The sequence below is a fragment of the Dama dama genome, chromosome 9 (assembly GCF_033118175.1).
Source record: "Dama dama isolate Ldn47 chromosome 9, ASM3311817v1, whole genome shotgun sequence".
Lineage (NCBI taxonomy): Eukaryota > Metazoa > Chordata > Mammalia > Artiodactyla > Cervidae > Dama > Dama dama.
This window is the reverse complement of record NC_083689.1, coordinates 3,037,723-3,064,797: the sequence shown is the minus strand read 5'-3', so window position 1 is coordinate 3,064,797 and position 27,075 is coordinate 3,037,723.

Here is a 27,075-nt window from a genome sequence, read left to right as displayed (position 1 = left end):
TGCGTGCAGAGCAATTCCGTGTTCCACATCAAATGAGAAAGGACCCTTGATTTCCTTGATGGAACTCCAGAGAAAACCCAAGATCACTGTCTCAAGTCTAGAGGGATCCTGAGGTCACTGGAGCAACACGAAAGGGCTCCGTGGACCCCAAATCAACTCGAGATGAGAGCTTAGTCCCTGGCTTCGACTCAAGAGGAATACCAACTTTCCACAAGCACCTCAAGAGGAGACTTCTCTCAGCTACAAGTATGTGAGAGTAACCCTGAGTTTGTGGCCACAAGTGGAATGGACACCGAGAGGCTCTGACTCGAAGTAAGGCCGGATATCCCTGCAGTGAATTGAATGCAGGCTCGTCTTGCATCTCCCAAGACGGAGGGATGTCTAAATCCACTGCGGAGACCACAGAGAAAGAACTAGTTCTCCTCCTCATCGCGACCAGAGGCCTCACATCCTTTGAAAACTCGAGAGGTCCGCGGAGATCAATGCTTCCAAAGGAGAGGATGCCTGACTCCTCTTGAAAATTGATAGGAGTCCCAGGATCCCTGTGGCACGGGGAAAGGGACCCTAGGTCTCCCTTTCACGTGGAGACGCCTCGCAATTGCCATGCCAAGACTCGAGGAGAATACCGAGGTGTCCTTCGCACCTAGGCAGGAGTCCAGACGTCCCTGAGCAAACACGGGTCTGAAAGGGACCTCCCCTTCGTAACTCGAGAATATACCCCAGGTTCCAGCCGCAACTATAGAAAAACCATGAGACTTCTCCCTCGCCGCGACATGAGGCCCGATTCCCCTGCACTGCGTGCAGAGCAATTCCGTGTTCCACATCAAACGTGAAAGGAGACTTGATTTCCTTGATGGCACTCCAGAGAAAACCCAAGATCACTGTCTCAAGTCTAGAGGGATCCTGAGGTCATTGGAGCAACAAGAAAGGGCTCCGTGGACCCGAAATCAACTCGAGATGAGAGCTTAGTCCCTGACTTCGACTCAAGAGGTATACCAACGTTCCACAAGCACCTCAAGAGGAGGCTTCTCTCAGCTGCAGGTATGTGAGAGGGACCCTGAATTTGTGGCCTGAAGTGAAATGGACATCGAGATGCTCTGACTCGAAGTAAGGCCAGATATCCCTGCAGTAAATTGAATGCAGGCTCGTCTTGCATCTGCAAGACGAAGGGATGTCTGAATCCCCTGTGGAGACCACAGAGAAAGACCTAGTCCTCCGCTTCAACGCGACCGGAGGCCTGACATCCTTTGAAAACTCGAGAGGTCCGCGGAGATCAATGCTTCCAAAGGAGACGATGCCTGACTCCTCTTGAAAATGGATAGGAGTCCCAGGATCCCTGTGGCACGTGGAAAGGGACCCTGGGTCTCCCGCCTCACGTGGAGACGCGTCCCAATTGCCATGCCAAGACTCGAGGAGAATCCCGAGGTGTCCTTCGCACCTAGGTAGGAGTCCTGACTTCGCTGAACAAACACGTGTCTGGAAGGGTCCTCCCAATCGTAACTCGAGAATATACCCCAGGTTCCGGCCGCAAATCGAGAAAAACCATGAGATTTCCCCCTCGCCGCGAGTTGAGGCCCGATTCCCCTGCACTGCATGCAGAGCAATTCCGTGTTCCACATCAAACGTGAAAGGAGCCTTGATTTCCTTGATGGAATTCAAGAGAAAACCCAAGATCACTGTCTCAAGTCTAGAGGGATCCTGAGGTCACTGGAGCAACACGAAAGGGCTCCGTGGACCCCAAATCAACCCGAGATGGGAGCTTAGTCCTTGGCTTCGACTCAAGAGGAATACCAAATTTCCATAAGCATCTATAGGAGGCTTCTCTCAGCTACAAGTATGTGAGAGGGACCCTGAGTTTGCGGCCTCAAGTGGAATGGACACCGAGATGCTCTGACTCGAAATAAGGCCGGATATCCGTGCAGTGAATTGAATGCAGGCTCGTCTTGCATCTCCCAAGACGAAGGGATATCTGAATCCCCTGTGGAGACCACAGAGAAAGACCTAGTTCTCCGTCTCATCGCGACCGGTGGACTCACATCCTTTCAAAACTCGAGAGGTCCGCGGAGATCAATGATTCCAAAGGAGACGATGCCTGACTACTCTTGAAAATGGATAGGAGTCCCAGGATCCCTGTGACATGTGGAAAGGAACAGTGGGTCTCCCGCCTCACGTGGAGACGCGTCCCAATTGCCATGCCAAGACTCGAGGAGAATCCCGAGGTGTCCCTCGCACCTAGGCAGGAGTCCTGACGTCGCTGAACAAACACGTGTCTGGAAGGGCCCTTCCCGTCGTAACTCGAGAATATACACCATGTTCCGGCCGCAACTCGAGAAAAACAATGAGACTTCCCCCTCGCCGCGAGATGAGGCCTGAATCCCCTGCACTGCGTGCAGAGCAATTCCGTGTTCCACATCAAACCTGAAAGGAGCCTTGATTTCCTTGATGGCACTCCAGAGGAAACCCAAGATCACTGTCTCAAGTCTAGAGGGATCCTGAGGTCACTGTAGCAACACGAAAGGGCTCCGTGGACCCCAAATCAACTCGAGATGAGAGCTTAGTCCCTGGCTTCGACTCAAGAGTCATACCAACTTTCCACAAGCAACTAAAGAGGAGGTTTCTCTCAGCTACAGGAATGTGAGAGGGACCCTGAGTTTGTGGCCTCAAGTGGAATGGACACCGAGATGCTCTGATTCGAAGTAAGGCCGGATATCCCTGCAGTGAATTGAATGCAGGCTCGTCTTACATCTCCCAAGATGAAAGGATGTCTGAATCCGCTGTGGAGACCACAGAGAAAGACCTAGTTCTCCGCCTCATCGCGACTGGAGGCCTCACATCCTTTGAAAACTCGAGAGGTCCGCGGAGATCAATGCTTCCAAAAGAGACGATGCCTGACTCCTCTTGAAAATGGATAGGAGTCCCAGGATCCTTGTGGCACGTGGAAAGGGACCCTGGGTCTCCCGCCTCACGTGGAGACGCGTCCCAATTGCCATGCCAAGACTCGAGGAGAATCCCGAGGTGTCCCTCGCACCTATGCAGGAGTCCTGGCGCCGCTGAACAAACACGGGTCTGGTAGGGCCCTCCCCGTCGTAGCTCGATAATATACCCCAGGTTCCGGCCGCAAATCGAGAAAAACCATGAGATTTCCCCCTGGCCGCGAGATGAGGCCCGATTCCCCTGCACTGCGTGCAGAGAAATTCCGTGTTCCACATCAAACGTAAAAGGAGCCTTGATTTCCTTGATGGCACTCCAGAGAAAACCCAAGATCACTGTCTCAAGTCTAGAGGTATACTCAGGTCACTGTAGCAACTCGAAAGGACTTCGTGGACCCCAAATCAACTCGAGATGAGAGCTAAGTCCCTGGCTTCGACTCAAGAGGAATACCAACTTTCCACAAGCACCTCAAGAGGAGGCTTCTCTCAGCTACAGGTATGTGAGAGGGACCCTGAGTTTGTGGCCTCAAGTGGAATGGACACCGAGATACTCTGCCTCGAAGTAAGGCCGGATATCCCTGCAGTGAATTGAATGCAGGCTCGTCTTGGATCTCCCAAGAAGACGGGATGTCTGAATCCCCTGTGGAGACCACAGAGAAAGACCTAGTTCTCGCCACATCGCGAATGGAGGCCTCACATCCTTTGAAAATTCGAGAGGTCCGCGGAGATCAATGCTTCCAAAGGAGACGATTCCTGACTCCTCTTGAAAATGGATAGGAGTCCCAGGATCCCTGTGGCACGTGGAAAGGGACCCTGGGTGTCCCGCCTCACGTGGAGACGCGAGCCAATTGCCATGCCAAGACTCGAGGTGAATCCCGAGCTGTCCCTCACACCAAGGCAGGAGTCCTGACGTCGCTGAACAAACACGTGTCTGGAAGGGCCCTCCCCGTCGTAACTCGAGAATATACCCCAGGATCCGGCCGCAACTCGAGAAAAACCATGAGACTTCCCCCTCGCTGCGAGATGAGGCCCGATTTCCCTGGACTGGCTGCAGAGCAATTCCGTGTTCCACATCAAACGTGAAAGGAGCCTTGATTTCCTTGATGGCCCTCCAGAGAAAACCCAAGATCACTGTCTCAAGTCTAGAGGGATCCTGAGGTCACTGTAGCAACATGAAAGGGCTCCGAGGACCCGAAATCAACTCGAGATGAGAGCTTAGTCCCTGGGTTCGACTCAAGAGCAATACCAACTTTCCACAAGCACCTCAAGAGAAGGCTTCTCTCAGCTACAGGTATGTGAGAGGGACCCTGAGTTTGTGGCCTCAAGTGGAATGGACACCGAGATGCTCTGACGGAAGTAAGGCTGGATATCCCTGCAGTGAATGGAATGCAGGCTCGTCTTGTATCGCCCAAGACAAAGGGATGTCTGAATCCCCTGTGGAGACCACAGAGAAAGTCCTAGTTCTCCGCCTCTTCGCGACCGCAGGCCTCACATCCTTTGAAAACTCGAGAGGTCCGCGGAGATCAATGCTTCCAAAGGAGACGATGCCTGACTCCTCTTGAAAATGGATAGGAGTCCCAGGATCCCTGTGGCACGTGGAAAGGGACCCTGGGTCTCCCGCCTCACGTGGAGTCGCGTCCCAATTGCTATGCCAAGACTCGAGGAGAATCCCGAGGTGTCCCTCGCACCTAGGCAGGAGTCCTGACGTCGCTGAACAAACACGTGTCTGGAAGGGCCCTCCCTGTCTTAACTCGAGAATACACCGCAGGTTCTGGCCGCAACTCGAGAAAAACCATGAGACTTCCCCCTCGCCGCGAGATGAGGCCCAATTCCCCTGCACTGCGTGCAGAGCAATTCCGTGTTCCACATCATACATGATAGGAGCCTTGATTTCCTTGATGGCACTCCAGAGAAAACCCAAGATCACTGTCTCAAGTCTAGAGGGATCCTGAGGTCACTGGACCAACACGAAAGGTCTCCGTGGACCGCAAATCAACTCGAGATGAGAGCTTAGTCCCTGGCTTCGACTCAAGAGGAATACCAACTTTCCACAAGCACCTCAAGAGAAGGCTTCTCTCAGCTACATGTATGTGAGAGGGACCCTGAGTTTGTGGCCTCAAGTGGAATGGACACCGAGATGCTCTGACTCGAAGTAAGGCCGGATATCCCTGCAGTGAATTGAATGCAGGCTCGTCTTGCATCTCCCAAGTCGAAGGGATGTCTGAATCCCCTGTGGAGACCACAGAGAAAGACCGAGTTCTCCGCCTCATCGCGACCGGAGGCCTCATATCCTTTGAAAACTCGAGAGGTCCGCGGAGATCAATGCTTCCAAAGGAGACGATGCCTGACTCCTCTTGAAAATGGATAGGAGTCCCAGGATCCCTGTGGCACGTGGAAAGGGACCCTGGGTCTCCCGTCTCACGTGGAGACGCGTTCCAATTGCCATGCCAAGACTCGAGGAGAATCCCGAGGTGTCCCTCGCACCTAGGCAGGAGTCCTGACGTTGCTGAACAAACACGTGTCTGGAAGGGCCCTGCCTGTCGTAACTCGAGAATATACCCCAGGTTCCGCAGCAACTCGAGAAAAACCATGAGACTTCCCCCTCACCGCGAGATGAGGCCCGATTACCCTGCACTGCGTGCAGAGCAATTCCGTGTTCCACATCAAAAGTGAAAGGAGCCTTGATTTCCTTGATGGCATTCCACAGAAAACCCAAGATCACTGTCTCAAGTCTAGAGGGATCCTGAGGTCACTGGAGCAACACGAAAGGGCTCCGTGGACCCCAAATCAACTCGAGATGAGAGCTTAGTCCCTGGCTTCGACTCTAGAGGAATACCAACTTTCCACAAGCACCTCAAGAGGAGGCTTCTCTCAGCTACAAGTATGTGAGAGGGACCCTGAGTTTGTGGCCTCAAGTGGAATGGACACCGAGATGCTCTGACTCGCAGTTAGGCCGGATATCCCTGCAGTGAATTGAATGCAGGCTCGTCTTGCATCTCCCAAGACAAAGGGATGTCTGAATCCCCTGTGGAGACCACAGATAAAGACCTAGTCCTCCGCCTCAACGCGACCGGAGGCCTGACATCCTTTGAAAACTCGAGAGGTCCGCGGAGATCAATGCTTCCAAAGGAGACGATGCCTGACTCCTCTTGAAAATGGATAGGAGTCCCAGGATCCCTGTGGCACGTGGAAAGGGACCCTGGGTCTCCCGCCTCACGTAGAGACGCGTCCCAATTACCATGCCAAGACTCGAGGAGAATCCCGAGGTATCCTTCGCACCTAGGTAGGAGTTCTGACGTCGCTGAACAAACACGTGTCTGGAAGGGTCCTCCCAATCGTAACTCGAGAATATACCCCAGGTTCCGGCCGCAAATCGAGAAAAACCATGAGATTTCCCCCTCGCCGCGAGTTGAGGCCCGATTCCCCTGCACTGCATGCAGAGCAATTCCGTGTTCCACATCAAACGTGAAAGGAGCCTTGATTTCCTTGATGGCATTCAAGAGAAAACCCAAGATCACTGTCTCAAGTCTAGAGGGATCCTGAGGTCACTGTAGCAACACGAAAGGGCTCCGTGGACCCCATTTCAACTCGAGATTAGAGCTTAGTCCCTGGCTTCGAAAAAAGAGAAATGCTAACTTTCTACAAGCACCTCAAGAGGAGGCTTCTCTCAGCTACAGGTATGTGAGAGGGACCCTGAGTTTGTGGCCTCAAGTGGAATGGACACCGTGATGCTCTGACTTGAAGTAAGGCCGGATATCCCTGCAGGGAATTGAATGCAGGCTCTTCTTGCATCTCCCAAGACGAAGGGATGTCTGAATCCCCTGTGGAGACCACAGAGAAAGACCTAGTTCTCCGCCTCATCGCGACCGGAGGCCTCACATCCTTTGAAAACTCGACAGGTCCGCGGAGATCAATGCTTCCAAAGGAGACGATGCCTGACTCCTCTTGAAAATGGATATGAATCCCAGGATCCCTGTGGCATGTGGAAAGGGACCCTGGGTCTCCCGCCTCACGTGGAGACGCGACCCAATTGCCATGCCAAAACTCGAGGAGAATCCCGAGGTGTCCCTCGCACCTAGGCAGGAGTCCTGACGTCGCTGAACATACACGTCTCTCGAAGAGCCCTCCCCGTCGTAACTCGAGAATATACCCCATGTTCCGGCCACAACTCGAGAAAAACAATGAGACTTCCCCCTCGCCGCGAGATGAGGCCCGATTCCTCTGCCCTGCGTGCAGAGCAATTCCGTGTTCCACATCAAACTTAAAAGGAGCCTTGATTTCCTTGATGGCACTCCAGAGAAAACCCAAGATCACTGTCTCAAGTCTAGATGGATCCTGAGGTCACTGGAGCAACACGAAAGGGCTCCGTGGACCCCAAATCAACTCGAGATGAGAGCTTAGTCCCTGGCTTCGACTCAAGAGGAATACCAATTTCCACAAGCACCTCAAGAGGAGGCTTCTCTCAGCTACAGGTATGTGAGAGGGACCCTGAGTTTGTGGCCTCAAGTGGAATGGACACCGAGAAGCTTTGACTCGAAGTAAGCCCGGATATCCCTGCAGTGAATTGAATGCATGCTCGTCTTGCATCTCCCAAGACGAAGGGATGTCTGAATCCCCTGTCGAGACGACAGAGAAAGAACTAGTCCTCTGCCTCATCGCGTCCGGAGGACTCACATCCTTTGAAAACTCGAGAGGTTCGCGGAGATCAATGCTTCCAAAGGAAACGATGCCTGACTCCTCTTGAAAATGGATAGGAGTCCCAGGATCCCTGTGGCACGTGGAAAGGGACCCTGGGTCTCCCGCCTCACGTGGAGACGCGTCCCAATTGCCATGCCAAGACTCGAGGAGAATCCCGAGGTGTCCCTCGCACCTAGGCAGGAGTCCTGACATCGCTGAACAAACACGTGTCTGGAAGGGCCCTCCCCGTCGTAACTCGAGAAAATACCCCAGGTTCCGGCCGCAACTCGAGATAAACCATGAGATTTCCCCTTCACCGCGAGATGAGGCTGGATTCCCCTTCACTGCGTGCAGAGCAATTCCGTGTTCCACATCAAACGTGAAAGGAGCCTTGATTTCCTTGATGGCACTCCAGAGAAAACCCAAGATCCCTGTCTCAAGTCTAGAGGGATCCTGAGGTCACTGTAGCAACACGAAAGGGCTCCGTGGAAGCCAAATCAACTCGAGATGAGAGTTTAGTCCCTGGCTTCGACTCAAGAGGAATACCAACTTTTCACAAGCACCTCAAGAGGAGGCTTCTCTCAGCTACAGGTATGTGAGAGGGACCCTGAGTTTTTGGCCTCAAGTGGAATGGACACCGAGATGCTCTGACTCGAAGTAAGGCCGGATATCCCTGCAGTGAATTGAATGCAGGCTCATCTTGCATCTCCCAAGACGAAGGGAGGTCTGAATCCCCTGTCTAGACCACAGAGAAAGACCTAGTCCTCTGCCTCATCGCGAACGGAGGCCTGACATCCTTTGAAAACTCGAGAGATCTGCGGAGATCAATGCTTCCAAAGGAGACAATGCCTGACTCTTCTTGAAAATGGATAGGAGTCCCAGGATCCCTGTGGCATGTGCAAAGGGACCCTGGGTCTCCCGCCTCACGTGGAGACGCGTCCCAATTGACATGCCAAGACTCGAGGAGAATCCCGAGGTGTCCCTCGCACCTAGGCAGGAGTCCTGAAGTCGCTGAACAAACACGTTTCTGGAAGGGCCCTCCCCGTCGTAACTCGAGAATATACCTCAGGTTCCGGCCGCAACTCGAGAAAAACCATGAGACTTCCCCCTCGCCGCGAGATGAGGCCCGATTCACCTGCACTGCGTGCAGAGCAATTCCGCGTTCCACATCAAACGTGAAAGGAGCCTTGATTTCCTTGATGGCACTCCAGAGAAAACCCAAGATCACTGTCCCAAGTCTAGAGGGATCCTGAGGTCACTGTAGCAACACGAAAGGGCTACGGGACCCCAAATCAACTCGAGATGAGAGCTTAGTCCCTGGCTTCTACTCAAGAGGAATACCAACTTTCCACAAGCACCTCAAGAGGAGGCTTCTCTCAGCTACAGGTATGTGAGAGGGACCCTGAGTTTGTGGCCTCAAGTGGAATGGACACCGAGATGCTCTGACTCGAAGTAAGGCCGGATATCCCTGCAGTGAATTGAATGCAGGTTCGTCTTTCATCTCCCAAGACGAAGGGAGGTCTGAATCCCCTGTCTAGACCACAGAGAAAGACTGAGTCCGCCGCCTCAACGCGACCGGAGGCCTCACATCCTTTGAAAACTCGAGAGGTCCGCGGAGATCAATGCTCCCAAAGGAGACGATGCCTGACTCCTCTTGAAAATGGATAGGAGTCCCAGGATCCCTGTGGCACATGGAAAGGGACCCTGGGTCTCCCGCCTCACGGGGAGACGCGTCCCAATTGCCATGCTACGACTCGAGGAGAATCCCGAGGTGTCCCTCGCACCTAGGCAGGAGTCCTGACGTCGCTGAACAAACACGTGTATGGAAGGGCCCTCCCCGTCGTAACTCGAGAATATACCCCAGGTTTTGGCCGCAACTCAAGAAAAACCATGAGACTTCCCCCTCGCCGCGAGATGAGGCCCGATTCCCCTGCACTGCATGCAGAGCAATTCCGTGTTCCACATGAAACGTGAAAGGAACCTTGATTTCCTTGATGGCACTCCAGAGAAAACCCAAGATCACTGTCTCAATTCTAGAGGGATCCTGAGGTCACTGGAGCAACACCAAAGGGCTCAGTGGACCCCAAATCAACTCGAGATGAGAGCTTAGTCCCTGGCTTCGACTCAAGAGGAATACCAACTTTCCACAAGTACTTCAAGAGGAGGCTTCTCTCAGCTACAGGTATGTGAGAGGGCCCCTGAGTTTGTGGCCTCAAGTGGAATGGACACCGAGATGCTCTGACTCGAAGTAAAGCCGGATATCCCTGCAGTGAATTGAATGCAGGCTCGTCTTGCATCTCACAAGACGAAGGTTTGTCTGAATCCCCTGTTGAGTCCACAGAGAAAGACATAGTTCTCAGCCTCAACGCGAACGGAGGCCTCACGTCCTTTGAAAATTAGAGAGGTCCACGGAGATCAATGCTTTCAAAGGAGACGATGACTTGAAAATGGATAGGAGTCCCAGGATCCCTGTGGCACGTGGATAGGGACCCTGGGTCTCCCGCCTCACGTGGAGACGCGTCCCAATTGCCATGCCAAGACTCGAGGAGAATCCTGAGTTGTCCCTCGCACCTAGGCAGGAGTCCTGACGTCGGTGAACAAACACGTGTCTGGAAGGGCCCTCTCCGTCATAACTCGAGAAGATACCCCAGGTTCTGGCCGCTACTCGAGAAAAACCATGAGACTTTCCCCTCGGCGCGAGATGAGGCCTGATTCCCGTGTACTGCATGCAGAGTAATTCCGTGTTCCACATCAAACGTGAAAGGAGCCTTGATTTCCTTGATGGCACTCCAGAGAAAACCCAAGATCACACTCTCAAGTCTAGAGGGATCCTGAGGTGACAGGAGCAACACGAAAGGGCTCCGTGGACCCCAAATCAACTCGAGATGAGAGCTTAGTCCCTGGCTTCGACTCAAGAGGAATACCAACTTTTCACAAGCACCTCAAGAGGAGGCTTCTCTCAGCTACAGGTATGTGAGAGGGACCCTGAGTTTGTGGCCTCAAGTGGAATGGACACCGAGATGCTCTGACTCGAAGTAAGGCCGGATATCCCTGCAGTGAATTGAATGCAGGCTCGTCTTGCATCTCCCAAGACGAAGGGATGTCTGAATCCCCTGTGGAGACGACAGAGAAAGACCTAGTGCTCCGCCTCATCGCGACCGGAGGCCTCACATCCTTTGAAAACTCGAGAGGTCCGCGGAGATCAATGCTTCCAAAGGAGACGATGCCTGACTCCTCTTGAAATTGGATAGGAGTCCCAGGATCCCTGTGGCACGTGGAAAGGGACCCTGGGTCTCCCGCCTCACGTGGAGACGCGTCCCAATTGCCATGCCAAGACTCGAGGAGAATCCGTAGGTGTCCCTCGCACCTAGGCCCGAGTCCTGACGTCCCTGAACAAACACGTGTCTGGAAGGGCCCTCCCCGTCGTAACTCGAGAATATACCCCAGGTCCTTCCGCAACTGGAGAAAAAACATGAGACTTCCCCCTCGCCGCGAGATGAGGCCCGATTTTCCTACACTGCGTGCAGAGCAATTCCGTGTTCCACATCAAACGTGAAAGGAGCCTTGATTTCCTTGATGGCACTCCAGAGAAAACCCAAGATCACTGTCTAAAGTCTAGAGGGAACCTGAGGTCACTGGAGCAACAGGAAAGGGCTCCGTGGACCCCAAATCAACTCGAGATGAGAGCTTAGTCCCTGGCTTCGACTCAAGAGGAATACCAACTTTCCACAAGCACCTCAAGAGGAGGCTTCTCTCAGCTACAGGTATGTGAGAGGGACCCTGAGTTTGTGGCTTCAAGTGGAATGGACACCGAGATGCTCTGACTCGAAGTAAGGCCGGATATCCCTGCAGTGAATTGAATGCAGGCTCGTCTTGCATCTCCCAAGACGAAGGGATGTCTGAATCCCCTGTGGAGACCACAGAGAAAGACCTAGGTCTCCGCCTCATCGCGGCCGGAGGCCTCACATCCTTTGAAAACTCGAGAGGTCCGCGGAGATCAATGCTTCCAAAGGAGACGATGCCTGACTCCTCTTGAAAATGGATAGGAGTTCCAGGACACCTGTGGAACTTGGAAAGGGACACTGGGTCTCCCGACTCACTTGGAGACGCGTCATAATTGCCATGCAAAGACTCGAAGAGAATCCCGAGGTGTCCCTCGCACCAAGGCAGGAGTCCTGACTTCGCTGAAAAAACACATGTCTGGAAGGGCCCACCCCCTCTAACTCGAGAATATACCCCAGGTTCCGGCCGCAACTCGAACAAAACCATGAGACTTCACCCTCGCTGCGAGATGAGGCCCGATTCCCATGCACTGCGTGCAGAGCAATTCCGTGTTCCACATCAAACGTGAAAGGAGCCTTGATTTCCTTGATGGCACTCCAGAGGAAACCCAAGATCACTGTCTCAAGTCTAGAGGGATCCTGAGGTCACTGGAGCAACACGAAAGGGCTCCGTGGACCCGAAATCAACTCGAGATGAGAGCTTAGTCCCTGGCTTCGACTAAAGAGGAATACCAACTTTCCACAAGCACCTCTAGAGGAGGCTTCTCTCAGCTACAGGTATCTGAGAGGGACACTGAGTTTGTGGCCTCAAGTGGAATTTACACCGAGATGCTCTGACTCGAAGTAAGCCGGATATCCCAACAGTGAATTGAATGCAGGCTCATCTTGCGGCTCCCAAGACGAAGGGATGTCTGAATCCCCTGTGGGGACCACAGAGAAAGACCTAGTTCTCTGCTTCATCGCGAGCAGAGGCCTCACATCATTTGAAAACTCGAGAGGGCCGAGGAGATCAATGCTTCCAAAGGAGACGATGCCTGACTCTTCTTGAAAATGGATAGGAGTCCCAGGATCCCTGTGGCATGTGGAAAGGGACACTGGGTTTCCCGCCACACGTGGAGACGAGTCCCAATTGCCATGCCAAGACTCGAGGAGAATCCCGAGTTGTCCCTCGCACCTAGGCCCGAGTCCTGACATCGCTGAACAAACACGTGTCTGGAAGGGCCCTCCCCGTCGTAACTCGAGAATATACACCAGGTTCTGTCCGCAACTCGAGACAAACCATGAAATTCCCCCTCGCCGCGAGATGAGGCCCGAATCCCCTGCACTGCGCACAGAGCAATTCCGTGTACCACATCGAACGTGAAAGGAGCCTTGATTTCCTTGATGGCACTCCAGAGCAAACCCAAGATCACTGTCTCAAGTCTAGAGGGATCCTGAGGTCACTGGAGCAACACAAAAGGGCTCCGTGGACCCCAAATCAACTCGAGATGAGAGCTTAGTCCCTGGCTTCGACTCAAGAGGAATACCAACTTTCCACAAGCACCTCAAGAGGAGGCTTCTCTCAGCTACAGGTATGTGAGAGGGACCCTGAGTTTGTGGCCTCAAGTGGAATGGACACCGAGATGCTCTGACTCGAAGTAAGGCCGGATATCCCTGCAGTGAATTGAATGCAGGCTCGTCTTGCATCTCCCAAGACGAAGGGTTGTCTGAATCCCCTCTGGGGACCACAGAGAAAGACCTAGTCCTCCGCCTCATCGCGAGCGGACGCCTCACATCCTTTGAAAACTCGAGAGGTCCGCGGAGATCAATGCTTCCAAAGGAGACGATGCCTGACTCCTCTTGAAAATGGATAGGAGTCCCAGGATCCCTGTGGCACGTGGAAAGGGACCCTGAGTCTCCCGCCTCATGTGGAGACGCGTCCCAATTTCCATGCCAAGACTCGAGGAGAATCCCGAGGTGTCCCTCGCACCTAGGCAGGAGTCCTGACGTCGCTGAACAAACACGTGTCTGGAAGGGCCCTTCCCGTGGTAACTCGAGAATATACCCCAGGTTCCGGCCGCAACTCGAGAAAAACCATGAGACTTCCCCCTCGCCGCGAGATGAGGCCCGATTCCCCTGCAATGCATGCAGAGCAATTCCGTGTTCTACATCAAATGAGAAAGGACCCTTGATTTCCTTGATGGCACTCCAGAGAAAACCCAAGATCACTGTCTCAAGTCTAGAGGGATGCTGAGGTCACTGGATCAATACGAAAGGGCTCCGTGGACCCCAAATGAACTCGAGATGAGTGCTTAGTCCCTGGCTTCGACTCAAGAGGAATACCAACTATCCACAAGCACCTCAAGAGGAGGCTTCTCTCAGCTACAAGTATGTGAGAGTTACCCTGAATTTGTGGCCACAATTGGAATGGACACCGAGAGGCTCTTACTCGAAGTAAGGCCGGTTATCCCTGCAGTGAATAGAATGCAGGCTCGTCTTGCATCTCCCAAGACGAAGGGATGTCTGAATCCCCTGTGGAGACCACAGAGAAAGACCTAGTTCTCCCTCTCATCGCGACCGGAGGCCTCACATCCTTTGAAAACTCGAGAGGTCCACGGAGATCAATGCTTCCAAAGGAGACGATGCCTGACTCCTCTTGAAAATGGATAGTAGTCCCAGGATCCCTGTGGCACGTCGAAAGGGACCCTGGGTCTCCCGCCTCACGTGGAGACGCGTCCCAATTGCCATGCCAAGACTCGAGGAGTATCCCGAGTTGTCCCTCGCACCTAGGCAGGGGTCCTGACGTCGCTGAACAAACACGTGTCTGGAAAGACCCTCCCCGTCATAAATCGAGAATATACCGCAGGTTTTGGCCGCAACTCGAGAACAACCATGAGACTTCCCCCTCGCCGCGAGATGAGGCCCGATTCCCCTGCAGTGCGTGCAGAGCAATTCCGTGTACCACATCGAACGTGAAAGGAGCCTTGATTTCCTTGATGGCACTCCAGAGAAAACCCAAGATCACTGTCTCAAGTCTAGAGGGATCCTGAGGTCACTGGAGCACCACGACAGGGCTCCGTGGACCCCAAATCACCTCGAGATGAGAGCTTAGTCCCTGGCTTCGAGTCAAGAGGAATACCAAGTTTCCACAAGCACATCAAGACGAGGCTTCTCTCAGCTACAGGTATGTGAGAGGGACCCTGAGTTTGTGGCCTCAGGTGGAATGGACACCGAGATGCTCTGACTCGAAGTAAGGCCAGATATTCGTGTAGTGAATTGAGTGCAGGCTCCTCTTGCATCTCCCAAGACGAAGGGATGTCTGAATCCCCTGTGGAGACCACAGAGAAATACCTAGTTCTCCTCCTCATTGTGACCGGAGGCCTCCCATCTTTGAAAACTCGAGAGGTCCGCGGAGATCAATGCTTCCAAAGGAGACGATGCCTGACACCTCTTGAAAAAGGATAGGAGTCCCAGGATAACTGTGGCACGTGGAAAGGGACCCTGGGTCTCCTGCCTCACGTGGAGACGCGTCCCAATTGCCATGCCAAGACTCGAGGAGAATCCCGGGTTGTCCCTCGCACCTAGGCAGGAGTCCTGACGTCGCTGAACAAACACGTTTCTGGAAGGGCTCTCCCCGTCGTAACTCGAGAATATACCCCAGGTTCCGGCCGCAACTCCAGAAAAACCATGAGACTTCCCCCTCGCCGCGAGTTGTGGCCCGATTCCCCTGCACTGCGTGCAGAGCAATTCTGAGTTCCACATCAAACGTGAAAGGAGCCTTGATTTCCTTGATGGCACTCCAGAGAAAACCCAAGATCACTGTCTCAAGCCTAGAGGGATCCTGAGGTCACTGGAGCAACAAGAAAGTTCTCCGTGGACCCCAAATCACCTCGAGATGAGAGCTTAGTCCCTGGCTTCGAGTCAAGAGGAATACCAAATTTCCACAAGCAGCTCAAGAGGAGGCTTCTCTCAGCTACAGGTATGTGAGAGGGACCCTGAGTTTGTGGCCTCAAGTGGAATGGACACTGAGACGCTGTGACTCGAAGTAAGGCCCGATATCCCTGCAGTGAATTGAATGCAGGCTCGTCTTGCATCTCCCAAGATGAAGGGATGTTTGAATCCCCTGAGGATACCACAGAGAAAGACCTAGTTCTCGCCACATCGTGAGCGGAGGACTCACATCCTTTGAAAACTCGAGAGGTCCGCGGAGATCAATGCTTCCAAAGGAGAGGATGCCTGACTCCTCTTGAAAATTGATAGGAGTCCCAGGATCCCTGTGGCACGGGGAAAGGGACCCTGGGTCTCCCTTTCACGTGGAGACGCCTTGCAATTGCCATGCCAAGACTCGAGGAGAATACCGAGGTGTCCCTCGCACCTAGGCAGGAGTCCTGACGTCCCTGAACAAACACGTGTCTGGAAGGGACCTCCCCGTCGTTACTCGAGAATATACCCCAGGTTCCGGCCGCAACTCGAGAAAAACCATGAGACTTCCCCCTCGCCGCGACATGAGGCCCGATTCCCCTGCACTGCGTGCAGAGCAATTCCGTGTTCCACATCAAACGTGAAAGGAGCCTTGATTTCCTTGATGGCACTCCAGAGAAAACCCAAGATCACTGTCTCAAGTCTAGAGGGATCCTGAGGTCATTGGAGCAACATGAAAGGGCTCCGTGGACCCGAAATCAACTCGAGATGAGAGCTTAGTCCCTGACTTCGACTCAAGAGGTATACCAACGTTCCACAAGCACCTCAAGAGGAGGCTTCTCTCAGCTGCAGGTATGTGAGAGGGACCCTGAATTTGTGGCCTGAAGTGAAATGGACATCGAGATGCTCTGACTCGAAGTAAGGCCAGATATCCCTGCAGTAAATTGAATGCAGGCTCGTCTTGCATCTCCCAAGACGAAGTGATGTCTGAATCCCCTGTGGAGACCACAGAGAAAGACCTAGTTCTCCGCCTCATCTCGACCGGAATCCTCACATGCTTTGAAAACTCGAGAGGTCCGCGGAGATCAATGCTTTCAAAGGACACGATGCCTGAGTCCTATTGAAAATGGATAGGAGTCCCAGGATCACTGTGGCACGTGGAAAGGGACCATGGGTCTCCCGCCTCACGTGGAGACGCGTCCCAATTGCCATGCCGAGACTCGAGGAGAATCCCGGGTGTCCCTAGCACCTAGGCAGGGGTCCTGACGTCGCTGAACAAACACGTGTCTGGAATGGCCCTCCCTGTCGAAACTCGAGAATATACCCCAGGTTCCGGCCGCAACTCGAGAAAAACAATGAGACTTCCCCCTCGCCGCGAGATGAGGCCCGATTCCTCTGCCCTGCGTGCAGAGCAATTCCGTGTTCCACATCAAACTTGAAAGGAGCCTTGATTTCCTTGATGGCACTCCAGAGAAAACCCAAGATCACTGTCTCAAGACTAGAGGGATCCTGAGGTCACTGGAACAACACGAAAGGGCTCCGTGGACCCCAAATCAACTCGAGATGAGAGCTTAGTCCCTGGCTTCGACTCAAGAGGAATACCAACTTTCCACAAGCACCTCAAGAGGAGGCTTCTCTCAGCTACAGGTATGTGAGAGGGACCCTGAATTTGTGGCCTCAAGTGGAATGTACACCGAGATGCTCTGACTCAAAGTAAGGCCGGATATCCCTGCAGTGAATTGAATGCAGGCTCGTCTTGCATCTCCCAAGACGAAGGGATGTGTGAATCCCCTGTGGAGACGACAGAGAAAGACGTAGTCCTCCGCCTCATCGCGACCGGAGGCCTCACATCCTTTTAAAACTCGAGAGGCCTGCGGAGATCAATGCTTCCAAAGGAGACAATGCCTGACTCCTCTTCAAAATGGATAGGAGTCCCAGGATACCTGTGGCACGTGGAAAGAACCCTGGGTCTCCCGCCTCACGTGGAGACGTGTCCCAATTGCCATGCCAAGACTCGGGGAGAATCCCGAGGTGTCCCTCGCACCTAGGCAGGAATCCTGACGTCGCTGAACAAACACGTGTCTGGAAGGGGCCTCCCCGTGGTAACTCGAGAATATACCCCAGGTTCCGGCCGCAACTCGAGAAAAACCATGAGACTTCCCCCTCGCCGCGAGATGAGGCCCGATTCCCCTGGACTGCGTGCAGAGCAATTCCGTGTTCCACATCAAACGGGAAAGGAGCCTTGATTTCCTTGATGGCACTCCAGAGAAAACCCAAGATCACTGTTTCAAGTCTAGAGGGATCCTGAGGTCACTGGAGCAACACGAAAGGGCTCCGTGGACCCCAAGTCAACTCGAGATGAGAGCTTAGTACCTGGCTTCGACTCAAGAGGTATACCAAGTTTCCACAAGCCCCTCAAGAGGAGGGTTCTCTCAGCCACAGGTATGTGAGAGGGACCCTGAGTTTGTGGCCTCAAGTGGAATGGACACCGAGATGCTCTGACTCGAAGTAAGGTCGGATATCCCTGCAGTGAGTTGAATGCAGGCTCGTCTTGCATCTCCCAAGACGAAGGGATGTCTGAATCCCCTTTGGAGACCACAGAGAAAGACCGAGTTCTCCGCCTCTTCGCGACCGGAGGCCTCACATTCTTTGAAAACTCAAGAGGTCTGCGGAGATCAATGCTTCCAAAGGAGACGATGCCTGACTCCTCTTGAAAATGGATAGGAGTCCCAGGATCCTTGTGGCACGTGGAAAGGGACCCTGGGTCTCCCACCTCACGTGGAGACGCGTCCCAATTGCCATGCCAAGACTCGAGGAGAATCCCGAGTTATCCCTCGCACCTAGGCAGGAGTCCTGACGTCGCTGAACAAACAAGTGTCTGGAAGGGCTCTCCCCGTCGTAACTCGAGAATATACCCAGGTTCCGGCCGCAACTCGAGAAAAACCATGAGACTTCCCCCTCGCCGCGAGATGAGGCCCGATTCCCCTGCACTGCGTGCAGAGCAATTCCGTGTTCCACATCAAACGTGAAAGGAGCCTTGATTTCCTTGATGGCACTCCAGAGAAAACCCAAGATCACTGTCTCAAGTCTAGAGGGATCCTGAGGTCACTGGAGCAACACTAAAGGGCTCCGTGGGCCCCAAATCAACTCGAAATGAGAGCTTAGTCCCTGTCTTCGACTCAAGAGGAATACCAACTTTCCACAATCACCTCAAGAGGAGGCTTCTCTAAGCAACAGGTATGTGAGAAGGACCCTGAGTTTGTGGCCTCAAGTGGATTGGACACCGAGATGCTCTGACTCGAAGTAAGGCCGGATATCCCTGCAGTGAATTGAATGCAGGCTCGTCTTGCATCTCCCAAGACGAAGGGATGTCTGAATCCCCTGTGGAGACCACAGAGAAAGACCGAGTTCTCCGCATCATCGCCACCGGAGGCCTCACATCTTTGAAAGCTCGAGAGGTCCGCGGAGATCAATGCTTCCAAAGGAGACGACGCCTGACTCCTCTTGAAAATGGATAGGAGTCCCAGGATCCCTGTGGCACGTGGAGAGGGACCCTGGGTCTCCCGCCTCATGTGGAGACGCGTCCCAATTGCCATGCCAAGACTCGAGGAGAATCCCGAGGTGTCCCTCGCACCTAGGCAGGAGTCCTGACGTCGCTGAACAAACACGTGTCTGGAAGGGCCCTCCCCGTCGTAACTCGAGAATATACCCCAGGTTCCGGCTGCAACTCGAGAAAAACCATGAGACTTCCCCCTCGCCGCGAGATGAGGCCCGATTCCCCTGCCCTGCGTGCAGAGCAATTCCATGTTCCACATCAAAAGTGAAAGGAGCCTTGATTTCCTTGATGGCACTCCAGAGAAAACCCAAGATCACTGTCTCAAGTCTAGAGGGATCCTGAGGTAACTGTAGCAACACGAAAGGGCTCCGTGCACCCCAAATCAACTCGAGATGAGAACTTAGTCCCTGGCTTCGACTCAAGAGGAATACCAACTTTCCACAAGCACCTCAAGAGGAGGCTTCTCTCAGCTACAGCTATGTGAGAGGGCCCCTGAGTATGTGGCCTCAAGTGGAATGGACACCGAGATGCTCTGACTCGAAGTAAGGCCGGATATCGCTGCAGTGAATTGAATGCAGGCTCGTCTTGCATCTCCCAAGACGAAGGGATGTCTGAATCCCCTGTGTAGACCACAGGGAAAGACGTAATTCTCCGCCTAACCGCGAGCGGAGGCCTCACATCCTTTGAAAACTCGAGAGGTCCGCGGAGATCAATGCTTCCAAAGGAGACCATTTCTGACTCCTCTTGAAAATGGATAGGAGTCCCAGGATCACTGTGGCACGTGGAAAGGGACCCTTGGTCTCCCGCCTCACGTGGAGACGCGTCCCAATTGCCATGCCAAGACTCGAGGAGAATACCGAGGTGTCCCTCGCACCTAGGCAGGAGTCCTGACGTCGCTGAACAAACACGTGTCTGGAAGGGCCCTCCCCGTCGTAACTCGAGAATATAACCCAGGTTCCGGCTGCAACTCGAGAAAAACCATGAGACTTCCCCCTCGCCGCGACATGAGGCGCGATTCCCCTGGACTGCGTGCAGAGCAATTCCGTGTTCCACATCAAACGTGAAAGGAGCCTTGATTTCCTTGATGGCACTCCAGAGAAAACCCAAGATCACTGTCTGAAGTCTAGAGGGATCCTGAGGTCACTGGAGCAACACGAAAGGGCTTCGTGGACCCCAAATGAACTCGAGATGAGAGCTTAGTCCCTGGCTTCGACTCAAGAGGAATACCAACTTTCCACAAGAACCTCAAGAGGAGGCTTCTCTCAGCTACAGTTATGTGACTGGGACCCTGAGTTTGTGGCCTCAAGTGCAATGGACACCGAGATGCTCTGACTCGAAGTAAGGCCGGATATCCCTGCAGTGAAGTGAATGCAGGCTCGTCTTGCATCTCCCAAGGCGAAGAGATGTCTGAATCCGCTGTGGAGACCACAGAGAAAGACCTAGTCCCCCGCCTCATCTCGACCGGAGGCCTCACATCCTTTGAAAATTCGAGAGGTCTGCGGAGATCAATGCTTCCAAAGGAGACGATGCCTGGCTCCTCTTGAAAATGGATAGGAGTCCCAGGATCCCTGTGGCACGTGGAAAGGGACCCTGCGTCTCCCGCCTCACGTGGAGACGCGTCCCAATTGGCATGCCAAGACTCGAGGAGAATCCCGAGGTGTCCCTCGCACCTAGGCAGGAGTCCTGACGTCGCTGAACAAACACGTGTCTGGAAGGGCTCCCCCCGTCGTAACTCGAGAATATACCCAGGTTCCGGCCGCAACTCGAGAAAAACCATGAGACTTCCCCCTCGCCGCGAGATGAGGCCCGATTCCCCTGCACTGCGTGCAGAGCAATTCCGTGTTCCACATCAAACGTGAAAGGAGCCTTGATTTCCTTCATGGCACTCCAGAGAAAACCCAAGATCACTGCCTCAAGTCTAGAGGGATCCTGAGGTCACTGAAGCAACACGAAAGGGCTCCGTGGACCCCAAATCAACTCGAGATGAGAGCTAAGTCCCTGGCTTCGACTCAAGAGGAATACCAACTTTCCACAAGCACCTCAAGAGGAGGCTTCTCTCAGCTAAAGGTATGTGAGAGGGACCCTGAATTTGTGGCCTCAACGGGAATGGACACCGAGATGCTCTGACTCGAAGGAAGGCCAGATATCCCTGCAGTGAATTGAATGCAGGCTCTTCTTGCATCTCCCAAGACGAAGGGATGTCTGAATCCCCGGGGGAGATGACGGAGAAAGACCTAGTCGTCCGCCTCATCGCGACCGGAGGCCTCACATCCTTTGAAAAATCGAGAGGTCTGCGGAGATCAAAGCTTCCAAAGGAGACGATGCCTGACTCCCGTTAAAAATGGATAGGAGTCCCAGGATCCCTGTGGCACGTGGAAAGGGACTCTGGGTCTCCCGCCTAACGTGGAGAAGCGTCCCAATTGCCATGCCCAGACTCGAGGAGAATCCCGAGGTGTCCCTCGCACCTAGGCAGGAGTCCTGACGTCGCTGAACAAACACGTGTCTGGAAGGGCCCTCCCCGTCTAACTCGAGAATATACCCCAGGTTCCGGCCGGAACTCGAGAAAAACCAGCAGACTTCCCCCTCGCCGCGAGATGAGGCACAATTCCCCTGCACTGCGTGCAGAGCAATTCCGTGTTCCACATCAAACGTGAAAGGAGCCTTGATTTCCTTGATGGCACTCCAGAGAAAACCCAAGATCACTGTCTGAAGTCTAGAGGGATCCTGAGATCACTGGAGCAACACGAAAGGGCTCCGTGGATCCCAAATCAACTCGAGATGAGAGCTTAGTCCGTGGCTTCAACTCAAGAGGAATACGAACTTTCCACAAGCCCCTCAAGTGGAGTCATCTCTCAGCTACAGGTATATGAGAGGAACCCTGAGTTTGTGGCATCAAGTGGAATGGACACCGAGATGCTCTGACTCGAAATAAGGCCGGATATCCCTGCAGTGAATTGAATGCAGGCTCGTCTTGCATCTCCCAAGACGAAGGGTTGTCTGAATCCCCTGTGCAGAACACACAGAAAGACCTAGTCCTCTGCCTCATCGCGAGCAGAGGCCTCACATCCATTGAAAACGCGAGAGGTCCGCGGGAGATCAATGCTTCCAAAGGAGACGATGCCTGACTCCTCTTGAAAATGGATAGGAGTCCCAGGATCCCTGTGGCACGTGGAAAGGGACTCTGGGTCTCCCGCCTAACGTGGAGATGCGTCCCAATTGCCATGCCAAGACTCGAGGAGAATCCCGAGGTGTCCCTCGCACCTAGGCAGGAGTCCTGACGTCGGTGAACAAACACGTGTCTGGAAGGGCCCTCCCCGTCGTAACTCGAGAATATACCCCAGGTTTCGGCCGCAACTCGAGAAAAACCATGAGACTTCCCCTTAGCCCCAAGATGAGGCCCGATTCTCCTGCAATGCGTGCAGAGCAATTCCGTGTTCCACATCAAACGTGAAAGGAGCCTTGATATCCTTGATGGCACTCCAGAGAAAACCCAAGATCACTGTTTCAAGTGTAGAGGGATCCTGAGGTCACTGGAGCAACACGAAAGGGCTCCGTGGACCCCAAATCAACTCGAGATGAGAACTTATTCCCTGGCTTCGACTCAAGAGGAATACCAACTTTCCACAAGCACCTCAAGAGGTGGCTTCTCTCAGCTAAAGATATGTGAGAGGGACCCTGAGTTTGTGGCCTCAAGGGGAATGGACACCGAGATGCTCTGACTTGAAGTAAGGCCGGATATCCCTGCAGTGAATTGAATGCAGGCTCGTCTTGCATCTCCCAAGACGAAGGGATGTCTGAATCCCCTGTGGAAACCACAGAGAAAGACCTAGTTCTCCGCCTCATCGCGACCGGAGGCCTCACATCCTTTGAAAAGTCGAGAGGTCCGCGGAGATCAATGCTTCCAAAGGAGACGATGCCTGACTCCTCTTGAAAATGGATATTAGTCCCAGGATCCCTGTGGCACCTGGAAAGGGACCCTGGGTGTCCCGCCTCACGTGGAGACGCGTCCCAATTGCCATGCCAAGACTCGAGGAGAATCCCGAGATGTCCCTCGCACCTAGACAGGAGTCCTGACGTCGCTGAACAAACACGTGTCTGGAAGGGCCCTCACCGTCGTAACTCGAGAATATACCCCAGGTTCCGGCCGCAACTCGAGAAAAACCATGAGACTTCCCCCTCGCCGTGAGTTGAGGCCCGATTCCCATGCACTGCCTGCAGAGCAATTCCGTGTTCCACATCAAACGTGAAAGGAGCCTTGATTTCCTTGATGGCACTCCAGAGAAAACCCAAGATCACTGTCTCACGTCTAGAGGGATCCTGAGGTCACTGGAGCAACACGAAAGTTCTCCGTGGACCCCAAATCAACTCGAGATGAGAGCTTAGTCCCTGGCTTCGACACGAGAGGAATACCAACTTTCCACAAGCACCTCAAGAGGAGGCTTCTCTCAGCTACAGGTATGTGAGAGGGACCCTGAGTTTGTGGCCTCAAGTGGAATGGACACCGAGATGCTCTGACTCGAAGTAAGGCCGGATATCCCTGCAGTGAATTGAATGCAGGCTCGTCTTGCATCTCCCAAGACGAAGGGATGTCTGAATCCGCTGTGGAGACCACAGAGAAAGACCTAGTTCTCCGCCTCATCGCGACCGGAGGCCTCACATCCTTTGAAAACTCGAGAGGTCCGCGGAGATCAATGCTTCCAAAGCAGACGATGCCTGACTCCTCTTGAAAATGGATAGGAGTTTCAGGACAACTGTGGAACATGGAAAGGGACACTGGGTCTCCCGACTCACTTGGAGACGCGTCATAATTGCCATGCAAAGACTCGAAGAGAATCCCGAGGTGTCCCTCGCACCAAGTCAGGAGTCTTGACGTCGCTGAACAAACACGTGTCTGGAAGGGCCCTCCCCGTCGTAACTCGAGAATATACCCCAGGTTCCGGCCGCAACTCGAGAAAAACCATGAGACTTCCCCCTCGCCGCGAGATGAGGCCCGATTCCCCTGCACTGCGTGCAGAGCAATTCCGTGTTCCACATGAAACGTGAAAGGAACCTTGATTTCCTTGATGGCACTCCAGAGAAAACCCAAGATCACTGTTTCAAGTCTAGAGGGATCCTGAGGTCACTGGATCAACACGAAAGTCCTCCGTGGACCCCAAATCAACTCGAGATGAGAGCTTAGTCCCTGGCTTCGACTCAAGAGGAATACCAAACTTTCCACAAGCACCTCAAGAGGAGGCTTCTCTCAGCTACAGGAATGTGAGAGGGACCCTGAGTTTGTGGCCTCAAGTGGAATGGACACCGAGATGCTCTGACTCGAAGTAAGGCCGGATATCCCTGCAGTGAATTGAATGCAGGCTCGTCTTGCATCTCCCAAGACGAAGGGATGTCTGAATCCCCTGTGGAGACGACAGAGAAAGACCTAGTCCTCCGCCTCATTGCGTCCGGAGGCCTCACATCCTTTGAAAACTCGAGAGGTCTGCGGAGATCAATGCATCCAAAGGAGATGATGCCTGACTCCTCTTGAAAATGGATAGGAGTCCCAGGTTCCCTGTGGCACGTGGAAAGGGACCCTGGGTCTCCCGCCTCACGTGGAGACGCGTCCCAATTGCCATGCCAAGACTCGAGGAGAATCCTGAGTTGTCCCTCGCACCTAGGCAGGAGTCCTGACGTCGCTGAACAAACACGTGTCTGGAAGGGCCCTCTCCGTCATAACTCGAGAAGATACCCCAGGTTCTGGCCGCAACTCGAGAAAAACCATGAGACTTTCCCCTCGGCGCGAGATGAGGCCCGATTCCCGTGTACTGCGTGCAGAGCAATTCCGTGTTCCACATCAAACGTGAAAGGAGCCTTGATTTCCTTGATGGCACTCCAGAGAAAACCCAAGATCACTGTTTCAAGTCTAGAGGGATCCTGAGGTCACTGGAGCAACACGAAAGGGCTCTTCAGACCCCAAATCAACTCGACATGAGAGCTTAGTCCCTGGCTTCGACTCAAGAGGAATACCAACTTTCCACAAGCACCTCAAGAGGAGGCTTCTCTCAGCTACAGGAATGTGAGAGGGACCCTGAGTTTGTGGTCTCAAGTGGAATGGACACCGAGATGCTCTGACTCGAAGTAAGGCCGGATATCCCTGCAGTGAATTGAATGCAGGCTCGTCTTGCATCTCCCAAGACGAAGGGATGTCTGAATCCCCTGTGGAGACGACAGAGAAAGACCTAGTCCTCCGCCTCATTGCGCCCGGAGGCCTCACATCCTTTGAAAACTCGAGAGGTCTGCGGAGATCAATGCATCCAAAGGAGATGATGCCTGACTCCTCTTGAAAATGGATAGGAGTCCCAGGTTCCCTGTGGCACGTGGAAAGGCACCCTGGGTCTCCCGCCTCACGTGGCGACGCGTCCCAATTGCCATGCCAAGACTCAAGGAGAATCCCGAGGTGTCCCTCGCACCTAGGCAGGAGTCCTGACGTCGCTGAACAAACACGTGTCTGGAAGGGCCCTCCCCGTCGTAACTCGAGAATATACACCAGGTTCCGGCCGCAACTCGAGAAAAACCATGAAACTTCCCCTTCGCCGCGAGATGAGGCCCGATTACCCTGCACTGCATGCAGAGCAATTCCGTGTTCCACATCAAACGTGAAAGGAGCCTTGATTTCCTTGATGGCACTCCAGAGAAAACCCAAGATCACTGTCTGAAGTCTAGAGGAATCCTGAGGTCACTGGAGCAACACGAAAGGGATCCGTGGACCCCAAATCAACTGGAGATGAGAACTTAGTGTCTGGCTTCGACTCAAGAGGAATACCAACTTTCCACAAGCACCTCAAGAGGAGGCTTCTCTCAGCTACAGGTATGTGAGAGGGACCCTGAGTTTGTGGCCTCAAGTGGAATGGACACCAAGATGCTATGACTCGAAGTAAAACCGGATATCCCTGCAGTGAATTGAATGCAGGCTCGTCTTGCATCTACCAAGACGAAGGGATGTCTGAATCCCCTGTGGAGACCACAGAGAAATACCTAGTCCTCCGCCTCAACGCGACCGGAGGCCTCACATCCTTTGAAAACTCGAGAGGTCTGCGGAGATCAATGCTTCCAAAGGAGACGATGCCTGACTCCTCTTGAAAATGGATAGGAGTCCGAGGATCCCTGTGGCACGTGGAAAGGGTCCCTGGGTCTCCCGCCTCACGAGGAGACGCGTCCCAATTGTCATGCCAAGACTCGAGGAGAATCCCGAGGTGTCCCTCGCACCTAGGCAGGATTCCTGACGTCGCTGAACAAACACGTGTCTGGAAGGGCCCTCCCCGTCGTAACTCGAGAATATATCCCAGGTTCCAGCCACAACTCGAGAAAAATCATGAGACTTCCCCCTGGCCGCGAGATGAGGCCCGATTCACGTGCACTGCATGCAGAGCAATTCCGTGTTTCACATCAAACGTGAAAGGAGCCTTGATTTCCTTGATGGCTCTCCAGAGAAAACCCAAGATCACACTCTGAAGTCTAGAGGGATCCTGAGGTCACTGGAGCAACACCAAAGGGCTCAGTGGACCCCAAATCAACTCGAGATGAGAGCTTAGTCCCTGGCTTCGACTCAAGAGGAATACCAACTTTCCACAAGCACCTCAAGAGGAGGCTTCTCTCAGCTACAGGTATGTGAGAGGGCCCCTGAGTTTGTGGCCTCAAGTGGAATGGACACCGAGATGATCTGACTCGAAGTAAAGCCGGATATCCCTGCAGTGAATTGAATGCAGGCTCGTCTTGCATCTCCCAAGACGAAGGGTTGTCTGAATCCCCTGTGGAGTCCACAGAGAAAGACATAGTCCTCCGCCTCACCGCGAACGGAGGACTCACGTCCTTTGAAAACTAGAGAGGTCCGCGGAGATCAATGCTTCCAAAGGAGACGATGACTTGAAAATGGATAGGAGTCCCAGGATCCCTGTGGCACGTGGAAAGGGACCCTGGGTCTACCGCCTCACGTGGAGACGCGTCCCAATTGCCATGCCGAGACTCGAGGAGAATCCTGAGTTGTCCCTCACACCTAGGTAGGAGTCCTGACGTCACTGAACAAACACGTGTCTGGAAGGGCCCTCCCCGTCGTAACTCGAGAATATACCCCATGTTCCGGCGAAAACTTGAGAAAAACCATGAGACATCCCCCTTGCCACGAGATGAGGCCCGATTCCCCTGCACTGCCTGCAGAGCAATTCCGTGTTCCACATCAAACTTGAAAGGAGCCTTG